This window comes from Dendrobates tinctorius, unplaced genomic scaffold, assembly GCF_039654945.1.
Source record: "Dendrobates tinctorius isolate UK_male_01 unplaced genomic scaffold, ASM3965494v1 ptg000028l, whole genome shotgun sequence".
Taxonomy (NCBI): Eukaryota; Metazoa; Chordata; class Amphibia; order Anura; family Dendrobatidae; genus Dendrobates; species Dendrobates tinctorius.
In genome coordinates this window covers 79466049-79488068 of record NW_027361696.1, presented here as the reverse complement: position 1 = coordinate 79488068, position 22020 = coordinate 79466049, and the positions used below count along the sequence as shown (strand labels likewise).

General features: G+C 42.3%; 1 protein-coding gene and 1 pseudogene across 15 annotated transcripts in view; one reads left to right on the top strand and one right to left on the bottom strand.

Annotated features, from left to right (window-relative positions):
- LOC141085576 (histone-lysine N-methyltransferase KMT5C-like) overlaps window positions 1–7369 on the bottom strand; it is a 34873-nt pseudogene extending 27504 nt beyond the window's left edge.
- Window positions 5581–22020, top strand: part of CNOT3 (CCR4-NOT transcription complex subunit 3) — a 93823-nt gene continuing 77383 nt past the window's right edge. For 5 of the 15 annotated variants that reach the window (XM_073571049.1, XM_073571048.1, XM_073571053.1 and 2 more), the window contains exons 1-2: window positions 5613–5944; window positions 18333–18395. The gene's annotated coding sequence lies outside the window, so the exon portion shown is untranslated. Of the gene's footprint in view, window positions 5945–6995; window positions 7113–7535; window positions 7551–18332; window positions 18396–22020 lie in introns of those variants that run through there. The other 10 variants (XM_073571050.1, XM_073571038.1, XM_073571042.1 and 7 more) reach the window with 9 other exon arrangements.

Sequence of the window (22020 nt, the reverse complement as noted above, 5' to 3'; positions counted from 1 at the left end):
CACTTTGGGGCTCGGAAGGGAAGTAGTGACGCTTTGAAATGAAGACTTGATGGAATGGTCTGTGGGCGTCATGTTACATTTGCAGAGCCCCTGATGTACCTAAACAGTGGAAATCCCCCACAAATGACCCCATTTTGGAAACTAGATCACTCAAGGAACTAATCTAGATGTGAGGTGAGCACTTTGAACCCCCAAGTGCTTCACAGAAGTTTATAACGCAGAGCCTTGAAAATAAAAAATATTTTTTTTCCTCAAAAAATGATTTTTAGTCCACTATATTTTTATTTTCACAAGGGTAACAGGATATTTGGGACCCCAGAAGTTGTTGTCCAGTGTGTACTGAGTACGCTGGTACCCCATAACTGGGGGGGGACCACTGTTTGGGCACACGTTGGGGCTCGGAAGGGAAGTAGTGACGCTTTGAAATGAAGACTTGATGGAATGGTCTGTGGGCGTCATGTTACATTTGCAGAGCCCCTGATGTACATAAACAGTGCAAACCCCCCACAAATGACCCCATTTTGGAAACTAGACCCCCCAAGGAACTTATCTAGATGTGTGGTGAGCACATTGAACCCCCAAGTGCTTCACAGAAGTTTATAGCGCAGAACCGTGAAAATAAAAAATCATTTTTTTTTTCCACAAAAATAATTATTTTAGCCCCCATGTTTTTATTTTCCCAAGGGTAACAGGAGAAATTAGACCCCCAAAGTTGTTGTGCAATTTTTCCTGAGTACCCTGATACCCCATAAGTGGGAGTACACCACTGTTTGGGCACATGTCGGGGCTCGAAATGGAGGGAGCACCGTTTGACTTTTTGAACGCAAAATTGGCTGGAATAAATGGTGGCTCCATGTCACGTTTGGAGACCCCGTGATGTGCCTAAACAGTGGAAACCCCTCAATTCTATCTCCAACCCCAACACACCCCTAACCCTAATCCCAACCCTAATCATAACCCTAACCACAACACTAATCCCAACACACCCCTAACGAAATCCCAACTCTAACCCTAACCACAAGCGTAACCGTAATCCCAACCCAAGTCCAACCCTAGCCCTTAGTCCAACCCTAGCCCTTAGTCCAACCCTAGCCCTTAGTCCAACCCTAGCCCTAACGGAAAAATAAAAAAAAAATATTTTGTTTTTTTTATTATTTGTCCCTACCTATGGGGGTGATAAGGGGGGCGGTGATTTACTTTTTTTTTTATTTTGATCACTATGAAAGTTTATTATAGTGATCAAAATAAATGAATGAATCTGCAGCATTGCAGATTCGATTCGGCGCCCGGTGTCCCGCCCATGACGCTGGATGGCGGGACACCGGGACGGATAGCGGGAGATCGGAGGCACAAAGGAGGGTGAGGGGGTGATCGGAGGGTGAGAGGGGATGATCGGAGGGCTGGGGGGGCAGATTATGACGGCGGCTGCCGATCGGTGCCGTCAGACAGTGGCGGCAGCCAATCGGTGCCGTCAGTCGGTGTGGGGGGGGGGGGTCGGGTCTCGGTGTCCAGCCATGTCCGATGCTATTTCAGCATCGGCCATGGCTGGATTGTAATATTTCACCAATTTTCATTGGTGAAATATTACAATCGCTCTGATTGGCAGTTTCACTTTTAACAGCCAATCAGAGCGATCGTAGGCACGTGGGGGCTAAGCCACACCCCCAGGTGTTAACTCTGAAGGGTCCTTTGTGTGCGGGTCGGGTGACCTTTCAGTGACCCCGGTCACCCTACCCGCAGGGGGGCAATCAATTCATGACGCCACATAGGCGTCATGGGTCGTATTGTCACGACTTTTCATGACGCCTACGTGGCGTCAAAGGTCGTGAAGGGGTTAACCTGCCCAAATCCAGCCTTGCTGAAGCATCCTCAGATCATCACCGATCCTACACCAAATTTCACAGTGGGTGCAAGACACTGTAGCTTGTACGCCTTTCCAGGTCTGTCTAACCATTAGACAACCAGATGTTGGGAAAAGCTGAAAATTAGACTCAGGGAAGATTACCTTACTCCAGTTTTTTATGGACCTATCCTTATGGTCTTTGGCAAACTACAGCCTGGCTCTCCTTTGTTTCTCATTGATGAAATGCTTTTTTTCTAGCTTTACATGACTTGAGCCCTGCCTCTAGGAACCTATTACAAACTGTTCTTGTCATACACTTCACCCCAGCTGCCATTTCCCATTCCTTTTGTAGGTCACTTTATATCATCCTGCGGTTGCTGAGTGACATTCGAATAAGAGGACGATCATCCCGGTCAATGGTGAGTTGTTTTCGCCCTCTGCCGGTCTGTAGCTTTGTTGTTCCCAATGTCTGCTGCTTGACCTTCATGCAATGGACTGCTGTCTTAGAAATTTTAGGGATTGAGGCAACATGACGCTCGTTGTATCCCTCTGCTAGTAAAGCCAGAATTGAGCCCTTCTTTTCCTCACTCAAGACTTTTCTTTTCAACTCCTTTGGCATGCTTAAAAGTTATTTTTTCATTCCTATAAGGGTATGTGCACACGGTGCGGATTCTGCTGTGGTTCCGCAGCGTTTCTGCACCTGCGGGTCCGCAGCAGATTCTGCTGCGTTGTACAGTACCTTTATTTCCTATGGAAATAAAAAAAAGCTGTGCACATGCTGCGGTTTTGCTGCGGTGTACAAACCACAGCATGTCAATTGTTTGGTGCAGAAACGCTGCAGTTTTACACCTCATCCATTATGAGGTGTAAAACCGCAGGCAAAACCGCAGATAAGCCGCAGGACTTTTGTCCTGCGGATTTACTTGTGGTTTTCTCTACAAAATCCGCACACCCAAAAAACTGTGTGTGCACATAGCCTTACTTTTGGGATATTACTAGCACTTGTTTTGCCATCCAGCTTGTCCTATTGCAAGAGGATTGTGAACATCACAGCAGGGTTTTTTTTATACTTTCCTTCGTTAAATAAGATTTGGTTCAGGTGATCACCTAATCCAGGGGTGGGGAATCTTTTTTCTGCCAAGGGCCATTTGGATGTTTATACCATCCTTCATACAAACTCCGCCCACAAAGTATGTCCTGACTCTGGCACTGGTGTCAGAGCGTAATCTTTCAATGCATGCCCTTCAGTGTTCAGTAGTGAACACTGCATGTGTGTGCTAACAGAACAAGAATAAATTATTGAGCTGGTGGCAATCAATATACAACTCCCTGCTCAAGAATGCGTTCCCTGAGAATCTGCCCGGGGGCCTGATAAAAGGTCATCGAGGGCCATAAATGGCCCAGGGGCCTGAGGTTCCCACCCCTGATCTAATCAGAAGCACATTAAGTAGAATGAGGTGTACTCTGGTTGGAATATTCAGCTGATACTGGAATGGAATGGCTGTCAGACATGTAGAGAAGCTGATTTTTATAAAACTGTGCAGTGGTCTCCTAATTTTTGCCAGAGCTGTATAATGTATAATATATATATATATATATATATATATATATATATATATATATATATATATATATATATATATATATATATATAATAATCACACACAAATATATGCACATTTAAATAAAATACAGTGAGGGGTGATTAAAACATTGTATCTACCTCCAAAATAGTATTAGTAAAAATGTCCACACAGGTTGTAAAAAAAATAAGCCCTCATATCTTGAAAATTATTATGGGATTTTTCAACAAAAACAGAAAAACTTTCAGAATAAATGTCAGGTTGAGAAAGCTGTAACAGCAAGCTTACTGTACAAAGAAAAAAAAAAACCTCCTTCTTACCCGAAATACGTTTTTTCTTCTAGGAACACTTCTGCTTTTGTTTGTCACTGACGTATCAGCCTGTGCAGAAGTCCATCCGTCTCTCTGAGCTGGTATTTTTCTGATGAGGTAGATTCAGAAGGCTGTGGACTTCGAAACCTGAAAGCTCCTTCTCCTTTTCTAAAGAGGAATAGAAGAAAAAAGAAAAATATAGAAGAAATGTATTTATCTATATAAATATAAATGAGTATGTATGTATCAAGCCCCGCCCACTTCGCATAGCCACACTCACTCCACACGCAAAGCCCTGTATAATATCTTATGTATATATATATATATATATATATATATATATATAAATATCTAATGTTATGGCAGTGATATTGGTCTGCAGAGCTGGTCTACCACTATATGGCAGTGATATTGGTCTGCAGAGCTGGTCTACCACCATATGGCGGTAATATTGGTCTGCAGAGCTGGTCTACCACTATATGACAGAGATATTGGTCTGCAGAGCTGGTCTACCACTATATGGCGGTAATATTGGTCTGCAGAGCTGGTCTACCACTATATGGCAGTGATATTGGTCTGCAGAGCTGGTGTCTACCACTATATGGCAGTGATATTGGTCTGCGGAGCTGGTCTACCACTATATGGCAGAGATATTGGTCTGCAGAACTGGTCTACCACTGTATGGCAGTAATATTGGCCTGCAGAGCTGGTCTACCACTATATGACACAGATATTGGTCTGCAGAGCTGGTCTACCACTATATGGCGGTGATATTGGTCTGCAGAGCTGGTGTCTACCACCATATGGCGGTAATATTGGTCTGCAGAGCTGGTCTACCACTATATGGCGGTGATATTGGTCTGCAGAGCTGGTGTCTACCACCATATGGCGGTAATATTGGTCTGCAGAGCTGGTCTACCACTATATGGCAGTGATATTGGTCTGCAGAGCTGGTCTACCACTATATGGCAGTAATATTGGCCTGCAGAGCTGGTCTACCACTATATGACACAGATATTGGTCTGCAGAGCTGGTCTACCACTATATGGCGGTGATATTGGTCTGCAGAGCTGGTGTCTACCACCATATGGCGGTAATATTGGTCTGCAGAGCTGGTCTACCACTATATGGCGGTGATATTGGTCTGCAGAGCTGGTGTCTACCACCATATGGCGGTAATATTGGTCTGCAGAGCTGGTCTACCACTATATGGCAGTGATATTGGTCTGCAGAGCTGGTCTACCACTATATGGCAGTGATATTGGTCTGCAGAACTGGTCTACCACTGAATGGAGACAGGGCATGCTGGGAGGTGTAGTTGACAGCACAGTTTTCACTTCTTCAAGGAGAAGAAGTCCTGCACATTAATTTCTGCAACAATATCGCACAAGATATCATCGCGCCGATCTGATCGCTGAGCATTCCCGCCTTTGCTTTCGTACCGCCTGCCTGCACCTTGTTCGGTGTGCCCGGTGCTCGCAGCTCTCGCCAATCACACTCCTCTTCCTTTTTCTGCTGGCCGCGATTGACAGCCGAGTGTACAAACCAGCTGCTCGTCCTGTCAGTCCTGGCACACACTGACGTCCCCTCCTCCCAATATCCAATCACATTCTCCCTCACAACTCCCGCCTCCCAACTAGCCCTTCATTCTAGCGTCATCGTGATTGACAAATCAATGCCCAACAGAATCACAGTCACCGCCTCCCTCGCTTTCCCTCTGGTCCAATAGAAGCCATGCATAGGGCGGGCCTTTTTAACTGACGTTAAAGCCGTCCAATCAAAGCGCTGTATTTCCTTGACTGGCACTCGTACTGTCTAATAGCATCTCAAAACACGTGTGGAGGGGGCGTATCGTTGGGTTCCACCGCGGAGGAGAGTGAAAGACAGGGGAAGAGAGCAAACGAGCGAGAGAAGGGGGGAGGCCGAGCCCGTCGCCGCCATTTTGGGTCCCACCGAGCTGTGGACGGAGAGCGAAAGAGGCAATAAATAAGCTCCGGAAGGCTGTGTGACGAAAATAAGCCGAGTTCTCGGCCCGGCTTTCGGGTGACGAGCGCTTTGGGGTTTTGTTTTTTATTTTTTTTTTATTTATTTATATTTTTTTACAATAGCCTTGGTTCAAAACCTGTAACGTTGGATAAAAAATAGACCCCAAACAACCCTCAAACCGGAAGCGGCGGCCCCCACCTTTCTGCATCCTCCCGGGGGCGGTGAGAGCTTCTCCTTCAGCACTTTGCTTGTGTGTGGTGTGTATGTGTTGGCTGCTGCTCACTCCTTAGGCCTGAGCTGTGGCCGAGGGGGGTACAGGGCAGGGGTCAGAGCTGTGGCCGAGGGGGGCAAAGGGTTAGAGCTGTGCGTGCTCCAATATGGCAGACATGGCGATAGAGCGCTCTCTTCGCGCTTCCCCTTGTCGCTGGCCTTCCATTTCCTATGTAGATCCGTCACTTGTATGAAGTATCGCCACCTACGGGCCAACGCAAGGTGAAAAATACCAAAAAGTCTGAAATCGCTGCCTCCTCTGCACTCAGGCCTTTAACGGGCAGGTAATGCCTGGGATGTGTGTGATTGCTGTCTGTATTTCTGCTTGCTTAATAATGGGGGAAAATACTTGTTGGTACAGCAATTGTATCTGTCGACGTATTCTGTAAGGCCTGTTGAATAGTAAAAATCAGATGTTTAGCCTTAAGGCCACCGTAGTGTAGTTAATAATCTGCTAGTCCTATAGGCCACTGTAGTACAGTTATTGATCGGATATTGAACCCTGTGGGGGGCGTAGTATAGTTATGAGGGATAAAGCCCTATGGACCACCGTATTGTACTTATGAATCAGATATTGAGCCCTATAGGCCACCATGGTTTATTGATAATGTTAGTCCATAGGACCATCATCCCCAACGTGGGATCTAAGAAATTGCAACACATAGGGTCAGAGAGAGGACACAGATGCTGGGTGATATCCAGCCTATTGCCATACGTATATATGATATTAAGAACCCCCCACTTACACATGGTGGCCGTTGCAGTCCTACCTGTGTCTACATATCGCTTTGATACCTACATGGAGAATTGCCCTCCTGGTGCAGCAGCAGAAGGACTAAGTTGATGCAACAGCTGGAAAGTTCCCACCATTCCCAGGAGCCATCTTTCTTATGTTCCAATTTATTTGTCCACATAGGGGATTTGCTGCATCGGTCATTGGTTGTGGAAAAAAAAAAAAAAGTCTAACATCACATTTTGTTCTGTTTTCTTTTTGCCCATTAGCAAGACTGGAGATGAGAAGGAAAGCAAGGCTCATAAGTAGGGATCAGCGACCTCTGGCGCTCTGAGCTGCTGTGAAACTACATCTCCCATCATCCAACACGAAACACAAGCAGTCAGGTAATGTTGGGGATTTGCAGCAGCTGGGAGAGCCAGAGGTTGCCCATCCTGATCCTGGGACTTTTTGCATTTTAGTTCATATTGGTTAGTTATTCATAGTTTGTATTTTTTTTTTTTTTACCCCAATCCAAAAAGAAAATCCCCAAGTCTTACAGTCCTCAAATGTGCCGGACCACTCGGTATGGCAGGAAGACCTTCTTTCCAGGATCTATTTCTTCTTGCATAGCCATGATAGCTCCACTTACATTATTGTCCGGGCGGAAAGCCACCAGATCACTGATGGGCAGCCCTTTATACCTTTCTGACTCCTCCCACAAGACCAGGTTGACTCCTCCCAGGCCATTATCACCACCTGTGCAATTAGTCTAATTAATCTTTGCTACCTCATCCGCAGGCGCCATATGATCGCTCTTTATACGCCAGTGGTATTGTAATTGGGTACGTCACTTGTATCACTAGTAGGAATCCTTATGATGTGCTCTACTAATTTTAGAACAGGGCTTCTTAAATTACACATACTCTTATTGTCGTAAATTTGCAAATTCGGCCCAAAAAAAGCCACCAGTATCTTGCACTGTGGAACCCACAGACAGAGTAGAGCATCCTGCGGTGCACCAGCTGCTGAGGAATCGCAACTCTCAGCATGCTCCTTTTGTGTAGTTTCCCAGCTGCTGGAGTACTGCAGGTGTCTGGGTAATAATTTGGTCGTGGACTAATATATTTGAATGAAGACTGGAGAATTAATTTGTTGAAAATCACTTGTCCACAAAACCATGCTTACGCGTTTCAGGCCTTTAGAGGTTCCTTGTCCTTTAATTGTGCTGTACTACACCAGAATGTTAGTGACCCTACCGTAAACTCCAAAGCAAGAGCAGTGCCAGATGCAATTTGGTCCTCAACTGCAATATTAGAGGGGAGTCTACAGTTTATATAGACTAACATGTATTTATTATTACCACTCAGAATCTATTGGTGTGTGACATAGAGGAAACTTCAACATGCAGGTCTGAGTGGGTGTAGTTCACCCCGATTTCCCACTCCATCTCTTCTCATTAAGATTAAGTGTGCATTTACACCCCACGATTGTCAGAAACGCTGGTTTTGTGGTAATTGGCCAGTGTAAATTGGCTGCTGATCAAGCAACGAATGAAGCTTGTCGTCGGGTGAAATTATTATTTTTTTTTTTTTTAATCATCGATCTCTGCAGCACATAGTCCTGTGCAAACACATGTGCTTGTGAGAGCAATGACTACTACAAATCTTTCTGGAAGCAACGTCGGCCTGTCTAAACTGGAAAATAAGAGACTGTAAAAGCCAAACGGTACACAATTTTTAATGAAACCCAATTGCAAAAATGTTTTTTTTAGCCCCAAATTTATACATCAGGCTGGTTTCATATGTTCAGGAAACGTACAACACCGAGCCTGAAAGCCGGGTTTCCGACCTAATTGCCTTAGTCTACGTTCCCACGATGAGCTTTTGATGAGGCAGAATTTCTGCACCTATTATGTAAGTTAGGTCACTTGTGTTTTTTCATTGTGTTTTGCAGTGCTATTTTATTTTTGTCGTTCTTATCGTTTATTGTTGGTGTGTCATGTTTTAAACAAAGCTGCTTTGTTTTTGATACTTCCTGGTATTTGTTTTTGACAAAACTTTATTAGTATAGTGATGTACTGATTACATGAGTTTTTGATGTGTTTCTGCACATAAAACTCAACGTATCCACAAAAGAAATTGACATGTGGCGGATTTGAAACACACACTGGAAGTCAGTTTACGCTGCGTAAAAACTTAAAAAAAGCACAGTGGGCAGGAGATTTCTATAATTCCCATCCACTTTGCTGGAGGTGTAAGTGTAGCATACGCAGCATCAAAAACTCATCGTAGACACATGCTTAAAGGGGTTATCCAGTCACCCTATGTGACCTCAGATTTGTGAATCCTCAAGTGTTCACGCTGTCAGGAGTCTGCGGCGCTGGGAGTGGGAGGGGCGCATGACTTCGAGTATGCGGTTGGCATTCATGCAGTCACCTGCCAACTAGACGTACGCGTCCTTGCTCAATGCAAGTGAGTTGGGATGGGGCTGGAAGTGTGCAATGGTAACATGACAATTTGCTCTCGGCACTGGAGAATCCTGACAGCGCTCTCTGTGATGATTCACAAGTCTACAGTAACATAGAATGACTGCAGACTTGAGCCCCCAGCCTAGACAACCCCCATAATAGGTAGCTTGGATTAGGCAGTCTGACCAGATGAGGCCATGGTAGATCGGTCTGTATTTTACAGGCCTTGCACATTTTACACAGTACGTAACAAACTACAATTTGCCACTTTTTGTGATACGGCTGATGGTCATGTGGGTGAGACACCTTTATCATACATGTCTCACCTGTAAAAACAGACAAGTACAGAGCAAAACTGCAACGATTCACGGAATATCTGCATAATCTTCCTTTTAACTATCTCACAATGTCTGTCCCTAAATAACACTGCTGTGGGTTTATTTGGATGAGGTTAGAAAACAACCTGATAGTTCACCCCTCCCTGTACCCGGATGATGTCTTCTGATGGAATGGGTAGGTAAACATTTTGAGAGGAGTCATCATTAAACCACAAACACAGGCGTCCGTGCTGAATTAATGAACATTGCTGATGTCAGGTCAGGGACTTTTTTCTAATGTGTTTGTGTTCTCATAGTAAATTTTTTTCATTCTATAATCTGTTTGTTATTATTGTGAAGCCATATTCTTGCCTGGCCTTGTGTTAACTTCATTGAAATGTGGATTTTAGTTGCCATGTAGACTTAGACTGGAGATGTTGATTGATGTCTATGGCAGAGTTTTCTAGGCATGCTCCACGGCCTGTGCAGAGGTCATTGTGCAGAGAGGGAGAGAAGGTGAGCTGTGACCACCTATTGTAAACTATGATGGATTCTGTCACTATAATCTTGTCTTTGATAATGACTGCTGAGAAGTGATTGCTTTAATGTCATGTGAATGCACCCTTGTATTTTACAGTAATTTCAGGCTGCGTTTCCAAGTCCGAACAGGGGTCTCCTGACTTAACTGCTTCATTGATACATATTGGGCCATATACTGATGGTCAGGAGGTATATATTCGTTCAGGAGACTCATGGGTCGGGCATTGCAGTCCGAATACAGACTCTAAAATACGGTGGTGTGATGATGGTGTTAAAAAGAAAAAAAACAAAAACTTTTATTATTATTTTAGTGATATAGAAAATTATCACCAAAATGTGTTTGGCAACATAACCTGATTTAAGCAGGGTCATGTTCTGACGACCATTTAATTGGCATTGCTTGCTCGCTGTTACTTCTATAACATTTTTATTTGTACATATTGTTCATATTTTTACTCCGATTCTGTAACTTTAATGCAACAGTTGTTTACTGTGTAAATGTGTCACAAAGTATCATTAAGTGCTAATACTTTGTGTGACAACTTGGCCTCTGGAGGAGCAGCTCCAACATGATTATTGGAAAGTGACACATTGTAAAGTACCATCACACTAGTACTAAACCCCATGTCAGTATTTTCTAGCACGGACCCTTGTTAATACCAGACTTATGACTGGCAGGCGAAATAGACAATTTTGCTTCTTTTCCACATGATGACATGTGCTGGAGCTGGATGCAAAGAGGCACGTAATAAGATTTCTTTTGCCACTAGTTTTCTAAAATTGGGAGAAAATTGTAAACTAAATGTCTTTCGTTTTATTAATTGCAAGCATATCTGTGATGTTCCCGGTCCTAAAACCCTGTCATCAAAAACTCCCTGAGATGTGCACAGTTTTTTTTGTTTTTTTTTTTAGTCCCCCAATGACCTCCACTGATAGTTAAGACCCCCATTTTAGTGGTACTAGCTGATTTTATGAGCAGGGGGCCCCATGATAATATTGGGGAGATAAATATTGGTTGGTTTGGATTGCAATGTCCAGTTTTCTCGTTGCGTTGTCTACTTTCCATTATCTACTCCTCAAAAAGTGTTTATGCCAAATTTATCAGCCATGTTGGATTTCACAGTAATCATTATTTAATACTCAGGGCTCATTTACACATCAATATTTCTCGTATAAGTGCCATGTGATTTTCACGGATGGCACTCCTCCCTTGAAGGCCACATTCAGTAATTAGTATTTTATATCAGTATCTGCAAGTCAAAACATGGAGTGGAAGAGTCTAATAGAAACTTGTATAAACTTCTGTATTTATCACCAACTCCTGGTTTAGGCTTACAAATACTGATGTAAAATACTGAACATGTGAACGTGGCCATAGTTTGTTTCTCACCCGGGAAAAACTGCTGAAACGCTTCTAGGAAAAACTGACTCCATGCAGTGTGTTTTTTTGCTTTGCTATTGTAAAGCAATGGACAAGTGATCCCTTTTTATTTCTTAAAATATGGATGAAGGATCTGGGGGAAATAGTGAATGTGTCTTGACATAGTTGATAAATAACTTGGACCTTCCTGATAGTCTTTATTCTCTGGGTGTGTTCATATTTGTCCTGTCTAGTATTGGCCGAGACTGATCCGGTTGTTTCATGTAGGATTTTTCTTAGAAGAGAGTGGTGAGTTCAAAGGTGGGCAACTAAAGAGAGATATAGAATGGGGGCTGCAATATTGGGGAGAGCTTGGACAAAGATGACTAGGAAGTGACCCTAGTAAGTATAATTACACCAAGGGTTAGTACACACATTTCTCTCATCACCTTCTTATACCCAGGACTTCAATTATAACAGAGGCTTCTTCTACATCAAGAGGAAAGCAGCTTCTTCACCCACACAAAATGAAATTCTTTACATCAAGGCCGGGTGGCCACGATCCAGAACTAGCAGTGCATGTTCGCTGCATCCAAAGCGCTGCCGTCTATTGAATGCAGATGAATCCGCATGTGCTTACGGAACCGTGCGTATTCACTGCTTCCAATACATTCTATTGGTGAAATTTCTCATATGGAGACATTGACATGCTGCGGTCTGGAGTGATGTGTGCCGTCTGTCTCCGCAGGTGATCCACATACATCTGTGGACACACAGTAGACATGGGATTTCTTGAAATCCCATCGTTTATGCTGTCACATCTGGCCACTGCAGGTTTGACATTGCATAAATACACAGCGTCAAACCCACAGCGTTTACTGATCGTGTGCACATACCCTAAGAGCGGAGACGGTACAAACTCTCTGCCAGATAAAGGTGTCCTGGTGAATTTTTTAAGACTATATTCCCACAATTACCATCAGTGTGTCCGTTTTTACCATCAGTGTGCCATTCTTGTTTCTGGTTTTACCATCATCTGTGTGTCCATTTAACACCTGTGTCATCCGTGTCTGTTTTTAATATGTGTCATCCGTGTGTATGTTTTTACCACTAGTGTCTCATCAGGTGTATGTTTTTTCCTTAAGTGTGTTGTTTTTTATTTTCAGTGTGTCAGCTCCGTGTCCATTTTTACCATCAGTATGTCATTCATGTCCGTTTTTTTCCATCCGTGTCTCTGGGTGTTCGTTTTTACAACCAGTGTCATCAGTGTGTCTGTTTTTACATCCGTATCTGTTTTTACCACCAGAATGTCATTTGTGTGTCAGTTTTTACTGTCAGTGTGTCTTCTGTGCGTCTGATTTTACCTTCAGTGTGTCACCCCCGTGTTCATTTTTACTACCAGTGTATCATCAGTGTGTACATTTTTACCACCTGTGTTTCTCCCATGTGTCCGTTTGTACTTTCAGAGTGTCATCTGTGTGTCATTTTTTACCTTCAGGGTATCATCCATGTGTCCGTTTTTATCATCAGTGTGTCATCTGTGTCTGTTTTTCCAATCCGTGTTTCAGTGTGTCCGTTTTTACAACCAGCGTGTCAGTGTGTCTGTCTTTACCATCAGTATCCGTGTCGGTCTTTAACACCCGTGTCATGTGTGTCCGTTTTTCCATCCGTGTCTTGGTGTGTCAGTTTTTGCCACCAGTGTGTCAGCGTTTTTTACGAATAAATTACAAGCTTTTCTTATATTTTGTTAAATACGGACATCATACAGATGCCGTCCGTTTTCTATACTTGTTTTTCACGGACCCACAGACTTATCTTAGAACTTGTCATCCATGATACTATAAAAAAATGGACATGTGAACAGTACCACAAATTATAATAGGTAAGTGTATCCATGAAAAAAACTCTGATACAACAAGTATGTGCAACACTGACATCTGAATAAGGCCTAAAAGATTCACACCACTCCTGGTTTTAAAGACAAAAAAAACTGACCAAAAGCATTGATGTGTGAATAGCCCCTATTAAGCTGTTTCCTTTCAATGACAGAATTCTGAACAGGTCGCCTGTCTTGCAGAACACTTTCATATTTCTGTATGCCCTCGGGTTTGATTTTTTTTTTTTTTTTATTAGCTAGAAAATGGAGGTGGATGCTGCCATTTGTGGGGTTTTTTTTGTTGTTGTTTCTTAATCTTGTTGTTTTCAGAAAGCCATACAAATGCAGATTAAATTCAGCGTGGGATTGCAACAATAACCAGAGAACCTGCAGGGTCATTGTTGGCTGAGGGAAACCTAGTTTGGGCCTCATGGGTGGGTAATATATATACAAGTAATTACTTGTATATTACTGTACAAAAATTATTTTTTGCACTGACAATACTGTATGTGTATATTTTGATATTATATATTTAGTACGTATTTTCTTTGCACCATTTTGCTCATGAAATATATATATATATATATATATATATATATGTATAATATTATAATGATTATGCCGTTTTCTCTAAATATTGTCCTTTTAAGAGGCAAGAAGGATTTTTAGCACTTTTGCACTTTATTTAGCACAGGATATTGCTAATTTACTATTTGCAGTTTGCGGCTTTCATTACGCTGTCTATTTAATTCCAGGGAGCGGTACGCATGCGGTACTTGTCAGGACTTCAGTTAATTCCTTGTCGCGCTATTTGTGAGCAGCATGCACTTCACGGTGCTGTTCACTGAGCTCTGTCCGGGAAGTATTTTTTTATCATAACGGAGTGACGTGACAGGCGCATGCGTCGTAAAGCTCCATTGGAATACCAGCGTTTTCTCCTGTTTATGCAGAGCATTTGGTATCCATGGTGATAAACCTTTTGTGACCTGGAAATTTTAAGTCATGTGACTGGGTAAAGCATTCAGTATCCATGGCGATAAACTCTCCGGGTCACAAGGAGTTCTAAGTCATATGTTTTGTGCATGGACATTGATTGGTCCAGTAGATATATATAAAAAAAAAAGTCTCTAACCTCTTTTAGCCACGCCCCTTGAAGAAGCAGTAGGGCGAAACGTGCGTCGGGGCGCAGGGGTCAGCAACGGCGCACTGGTTATTAGCACCAAGCTGGGTAAATATTATATGCCTTCAGTTTGATAGTTTGCATGGTCTTTGTTAGAATGCTGCGACTTAGTTGGTAGCAGGATTGTTTATCTATCTCTACCTTCCTATTTTTGCATAGGCATTCTGTTGATTTATTAAAATAACAAGCATTTGGCCATTAATATATCTTCTCAAAGGGTGTTGATCATTTATCAGAGTATATTTAGTGATAGTTATTTTCTACCAAATATTATAGTTTTTTTTTAGGTCTTTATAAAGATGATGCGTATTTTGCACATAATATAAGATTATTTTTATGGACCTATAAGGATCGCTGTGTCTGATTCAAACCTCTGTATGATAAATTATTTTTAAGTGAACTGTTGCTGTCCCCTTATGGAGTATTCTTTTATGGAATTGTGAACGAGTGGTCATTTTAAATATATGTTTATTTTCTAATAAAAATAATATTTTTATGTATTAAATTGGTTCCCTTCTTTGTGGTTTATACAATATTTTGCTGCCACACTTTTGTATACTATAAATGAGTGAGCATGGAGAGGGAAATGGGCTGAGGCCAAACAAGTCCAATAGAAGTACCACAATGAGCAATGGATCAGGGCACAGTCTGTAAGTCTGTATTGCATCTTATATGATCACCGACAAGTATCGGTTTTGGCAAGTTTCGGGGAGTAAGGAAAGAAAGCCTTTGACAATTTAGCTGAATGAAAGATGGACTGACATAGAATCATAGAATCGTAGAGTTGGAAGGGACCTCCTGGGCCATCTGGTCCAACCCCCTGCTCAAAGCAGGATTCGCTAAATCATCCCAGTCAGATGTCTGTCCAGTCTCTGTTTGAAGACTTCCATTGAAGGAGAACTCACCACTTCTCGTGGCAGCTTGTTCCACTCATTGATCACTCTGTCAAAAAGTTTTTTCTAATATCTAATCTGTGTCTCCTCCCATTCAGTTTCATCCCATTGCTTCTAGTCTTTCCTTGTGCAAATGAGAATAAAGTTGATCCTTCTATAATGTGACAGCCCTTTAGATATTTGTAGACAGCTATTAAGTCTCCTCTCAATCTTCTCTTTTGCAAACTAAACAATCCCAAATCCTGCAATCTTTCCTCATAAGACAGGGTTTGTAGACCGGTCACCATTCTGGTTGCTCTTTTCTGAACTTGCTCCAGTTTGTTGATGTCTTTTTTAAAATGTGGTGCCCAAAACTGGACACAATATTCCAGATGAGGTCTGACCAAAGAGGAGTAGAGGGAAATAATGACTTCACATGATCTAGACTGTATGCTTCTGTTAATACATCCTAGAATTGCATTTGCCTTTTTTGCTGCTGCATCACACTGTTGACTCATATTCAGTCTGTGATCTATTAGTATACCCGAGTCTTTTTCACATGTGCTGTTGCTTAGCCCTATTCCTCCCATTCTGTACATGCTTTTTTCATTTTTATTGTCCTGATGTAGTACTTTGCATTTTTCCCTGTTAAAAACCATTCTGTTAGTTGCTGCCCACTTCTCCAGTTTATTTATATCTTTTTGAATCCTCTCTCTTCTCTAGTATTAGCTATCCCTCCTAGCTTTGTGTCATCAGCAAATTTAATCAGTTTACCCTCAATTCCTTCATCTAAATCGTTGATAAAGATGTTGAACAATACAGGGCCCAGGACAGAGCCCTGTGGTACCCCACTTGAGACATTCTTCCAACTGGATGTGCAGCCATTTACGACCACTCTTTGGGTCATATCACTAAGCCAGTTATGAATCCACCTAACAGTTGCCTTGTCCATTCCATACTTAGTCATTTTTTCAATAAGGATTGTATGAGATACTTTGTCAAATGCTTTGCTGAAGTCAAGATATACTATATCTACAGCATTTCCTTGATCCACCCAATCAGTGATTCCGTCATATAAGGAAATTAAGTTAGTCTGACATGACTTATTAGTTACAAACCCATGCTGACTCTGTTTAATCACTTCATTCTTATCCAGGTACATACATACATGTTGTTTAATTTGTTCAAAGATCTTTCCTGGTATAGAAGTCAGACTCACTGGCCTATAGTTGCCTGGGTCCACCTTCTTCCCGTTTTTGAAGATAGGAGCAACATTTGCTCTTCTCCAGTCTTCTGGGACTTCTCCTGTTCATGGTGAATGACTATTGAAGCTGGACCATGGGGTATAAAAGGATTATCTTATCTTATAAGGGGTAACTTTCTCCTTGTGGAGAGTGACAAGCCAGGCCAGGCATGTCAGAGTGAGGATACTTATTAGTCATGCATGCTCAATTTGCATATTTAAACCATAAAGACGAGGGTGAAATAATTATTTTGAGAGAGAATCTTATAATCGTAATAATTTTTAGTGATGTGTTAAATACAGAAATATATATTAGGAGTTGTTTCTCTGTCATTTTGGTCTTTCATTTGGCTCTGCTGTCTGGTATTTAAATAATCCACAGGACTCCCGCTATGACAACCCATTGCACATGGAGGTTAAAGGATCTGTGCTTGTAAACTCGGCCATACTAAGCTTTTACATATGGGCAGAGTTTTAGTTTATCTATCAGCACCCACCTAGATGCAGCGCAAACTGCTCTGTGGCCTGTGCAGAGATTGGAAACCATGATTTCACCTGAAAATTGTATCTTGTGATTGTCTGCAGTGGTCAGGTGACTTTGAACAGAACATAATCATAAAACATCCAATCACCTGATTCACAGACCGCAGCACTTCGGCGGTTGGTGGCACAATCATATCACCACTTGCTGTCTCTGTGCAGGAAATGGAGCCGCTTGCACTGGATATAATTGGGAGTTTTTATTTTTTTACATATCCAGTCTCTTGCTTACAGTTTTATATAGCCTGGAGAATCCCTTTTAAGGCTATGTTTACATCACAATTTAAGGTTTCATTTTAACGTACCGGTATATGCAGGGAAAAGCTCCAGACTTGCATGGTAAATTAAGGCTCTGACTTATGACAATGGCATTGGTCACCCATAAACTTTCATGTAAAAAGATACTGTTTAATTTAATGTTTTTTACTGGATCCTGCAGGATGCAAAAGCATATTTTACTATGCTATATTCTATATTCTATCTTTTTCTTTTTTTTTTTGTGGTCCAGAAGGAAACAAAAAGGCATCTTGTTTCTGTCCATAGTCAACCATTAAAAGCGCTGTCCCATCATAGTCGTTGGGAGTGCAACTTGCCCCACCATCCTCACTTCTACGCGCCAACATTGTGACAATTTGAAGGGGTTGTCAGCTGAAGGAGTTTTTCTGCTGACTTTTTTTCACCTCATAAGTTACTATTTTGCTTAGTTACTTTCTAAGGTGTTTTGTTCATTAGTTATGTATTTAGTGTAGACTTTCTGCTTGCACTTGTATGGTGCATCAATAGTCTTTGGCTGCCAGACAAGACCCCTGAGAACTACCTCCCATCACCCGCAGCTCTGCTTTTGATTGGTTGGCCAGTGTTGCTGTGTGACATCCCACCAGGCCATCTAATCAATAGAAGAGCCGAGGATTAAGTCTGGTGAGAGGCGGTTCAGAGGGCCGCTGTCCGGACACAGGTTATCGACCTGGCCACTGGACATGGACTGGGTCCTGCAAATCGATTCACAGTATTGCCAGAAAAAATATGATGATGCTACATGTTCCTGGTTGTACCCATAGAAATTGGGATAGAAATGTCATCATATCCATTGCTGGCTGCAATTGGAAGACTGTAAGTTGCTTTAGACTAGATTTGGGGTTAGTTTACTTGGATTACTACCCTCTTTTAACTACGGTACGTTATATGATGCTTTCTAAGTTAAATCTAATAATGCTGTTTCTTTTCTGTAGGCAGGTGGTGTACCAATGCACTTGGGAGAACTGTTGTCCATGAGCCTGAAATCACAACAAACGGTGAGTTTGTGGTATCATTTTTGCTCTGCTTGCCATTTTTGTTTTAATAAATGAGAACTTTGTTGTAATAAATTCAAGTAGCCAATGGCCAATGCAGTTGGTTGGGCATATCGTCTTCTGCTTGATTTGAGCAACGTTTGTGCACTACCCCCTCCCACCCCTCGATGGCACTCGACTATAGCCTTGGACTCATTGTAGGTGATTGAGATCTTTTACACCCTAATACATTAACTGCCAGTTTCAGAGCCATTGTGTTTGGAAAGCTAAACCTCAGCTGTATAGCAACATATTTTGTTTAGTGACTTCAATCCTAGTAACCTGTTTTCTTTTAGTTGTTTTTGTTTCCTGAAAGCAAATTTTTGAATACTCTGCATTAAAAATTCTTACTTTTTTTCTGCTGTATAGTCTGTGTATCTACTTCACATAGCTGGCTGTCCTATTACTTCTCACAGTACACTGCTCCTAGCTCCTTCTTGCCCTCCATCTCCCTTCTGTCAGTATTGGGGCTCGTTCAGACCTTGTGCTATCTGTATGCAAAATTGCAAGCGTACAGACAGCGCACTAACCAATTTTTGTTGATGTGGCTTGTTTACACATGGACAGATAGTCTGCCAAAAATCACGGCCTGAACTAATTTGTTTCGAGGATCAGACTCGCTCTTTTGTAAGTCAATGGGTGCGTAAAAAAACAGATCACATTCTGTGTTTTTTTTTTTTTTGTTTTTTTTATGGATCCATTGCAGTTATTTATAGTGATGAGGGAACTTGCTCGGTTTTCTGAACATGCTTGGGGGGGCTAACCGAGTGGCTTCGACATGCTTAAAGTATATTCGAGTCCCCACGGCTGCATGTCTCATGGATGTTCGACAGCCGTAAACACATGCAAGGATTGCCTGTTTGTTAGGCAATCCCTGCATGTGTTGCAGCTGTCGCACATCCGCAAGACATCCAGGCGTGGGGACTTGAATATATTCAAGGACTCCAAAAGATACTCCATTAGCACCCGAGCATGCTCTGCTAACACCTTATTAAGCAACTGTATTTTACCTTATTATTTTAATTAAGTGAAAATCAAATGGCGTACGGATGTGTAAAAAAAAAACTTAAGGATTTTATATGACAATATGGAAGAAAAATAGTCTGGTTTTCTGAATGAAAAAGGAACTATTTTCCATACTGTCATCTGTTCCTGGCCTCACAGGTGTCAGATGGGAGGAGGGGTGAGTTTGTATAAGATAGATAAGCGTGTGGAGAGGAAAAAAGCATTCAAGTTTTATGGAGGCGGTCACACAAGCTTTACTATATCAAAATGTAAACTAGAAGGAAAAAGCATAGAGCACAGGGAGCGGAAAATAACAAAATATTGTAAAATAAGAAATAATAAAGTATTTAGCATATATAAGCTGACCCCCAACCCAATAGAAAAACGGCCAGTTTTCACAATGAAAATCTAAAAAAGAAGGCATGCCTCAAAGTAAGGGCTCATACCCATACGTGAGAAAAAAACGTTCTGATACCAGGACCGGAAAACGGACAATTGTCATGCGAGTACAGTGCGATTTTCACACCTAGCATCCGATTTACATTCGACTACAATGCGATTTTAACATGAGCTTTAGCATGCAGCAGTTCTGTCATTTAACATCGTTTTCAATATATGAAAAGCTGGCAAAAATTAAGAGACCACTGCACAGTTTTATAAAAATCAGCTTCTCTACATGTCTGACAGCCATTTTATTGCAGTGTCGGTTGAATTCCAACCAGAGTACACCTCATTCTACTTAATGTGCTTCTGAATAGGTGATCACCTGAGTCAAATCTTATTTAACGAAGGAAAGGATAAAAAAACCTTGCTGTGATGTTTACAATCTTTTTGCAATAGGACAAGCTGGATGGCAAAACAAGTGCTAGTAATATCCCAAAAGTAACAGGAATGAAAAAATAACTTTTAAACATGCCAAAGGAGTTGAAAAGAAAAGTCTTGAGTGAGGAAAAGAAGGGCTCAACTCTGGCTTTACTAGCAGAGGGATACAGTGAGCGTCATGTTGCCTCCATCCTTAAAATTTCTAAGACGGTAGACCATTACAACGAAGTCAAGCAGCAGACATTGGGAACAACAAAGCTACAGACCGGCAGAGGGCGAAAACGACTCTCCACTGACCGGGATGACAGTCATCAGGAATGGCAGCTGGGGTGAAGTGCACTGCAAGAGATCGTAGCAGGCTCCTAGAAGCAGGGCTCAAGTCATGTAAAGCTTGAAAAAAGCCTTTCATCAGTGAGAAGCAAAGGAGAGCCAGGCTGAAGTTTGTCAAAGACCATAAGGATTGGACCATTGAGGACTGGAGTAAGGTAATCTAATCTGATAAGTCTAATTTTCAGCTTTTCCCAACACCCGGTCATCTAATGGTTAGACTGAGACCTGGAGAGGCGTACAAGCCACAGTATCGTGCACCCACTATGAAATTTGGTGGAGGATTGGTGATGATCTGGGGATGCTTCAGCAAGGCTGAAATTGGGCAGGTTGATCTTTGCGAAGGACGTATGAATCAAGCCGCATACAAGGTTATCCTGGAAAAATAGTTAATTCCTTCTGCTCAGTCAATGTTCCCCAACTCTGAGGACTGGTTTTTCCAGCAGGACAATGCGCCATACCACACAGCTAGGTCAATCAATGTGTGGATGAAGGACCACCACATCAAATCGCTGTCATGGCAGCCCAATCTTCAGACCCGAACCCCATTGAAAACCTCTGGAATGTAATCAAGAGGAAGATGGATAGTCACAAACCATCAAAGAAAAACTGCTTAAATTTTGTACCAGGAGTGGCATAAGGTCACCCAAAAGCAGTGTGAAAGCATGCCAAGACGCATGAAGCTGTGATTAAAAATCATGGTTATTCCACAAAATATTGATTTCTGAGCTCTTTCTGAGTTAAAACATTAATATTGTTGTTTCTAAATGATTGTGAACTTGTTTTCTTAACATTATTTGAGGTCTGCAAGCATTGCATTTTCTCTATCGCTTCACTGGGGGACACAGGAACCATGGGTGTATACTGCTGCCACTAGGAGGCTGACACTATGCACATTAAAAAAACTTAGCTCCTCCTCTGCAGTATACACCCCACCGACTGGGACTGTTAATCAGTTTAGCTTAGTGTCAGTAGGAGGTGAACACAGGTCTTTCATTAGACCCACATCTACCTCAGGGTGCGTCGTACCTTTTCAGGTACTCGGAAGGATACAGTGTGAACGGTAACAACTGTAATCCCACGGATAGAATGAGTACGGCGTGTACTGCCACCCCGTATCCCCATACGTCTTATCGGCAGGACCCCAAACCCTAGCACAGAAGCGTGCTTAGGCAATGCGGATCCGGTCCTGGCCCGCCCCCCTCCGCTCCCACCCACTCGCCCTCCAGAGCCTGTTGGCGTGGACATCCCTCAATAGGAATTCTGGACATCTGACATTCCCTGGATGGAGAGGTACCTCTTCCCTCCTTTTTACTAGGTTCCTCCCAGAGGCGACGAGGCATAAAGAAGAAGATCCGGAGATAAGGATTTAGACAAAGGAAGAGGATGAGTATTTTCCCAAACCCCCACTTTATTTTAGGGCTTTAGTGCATTG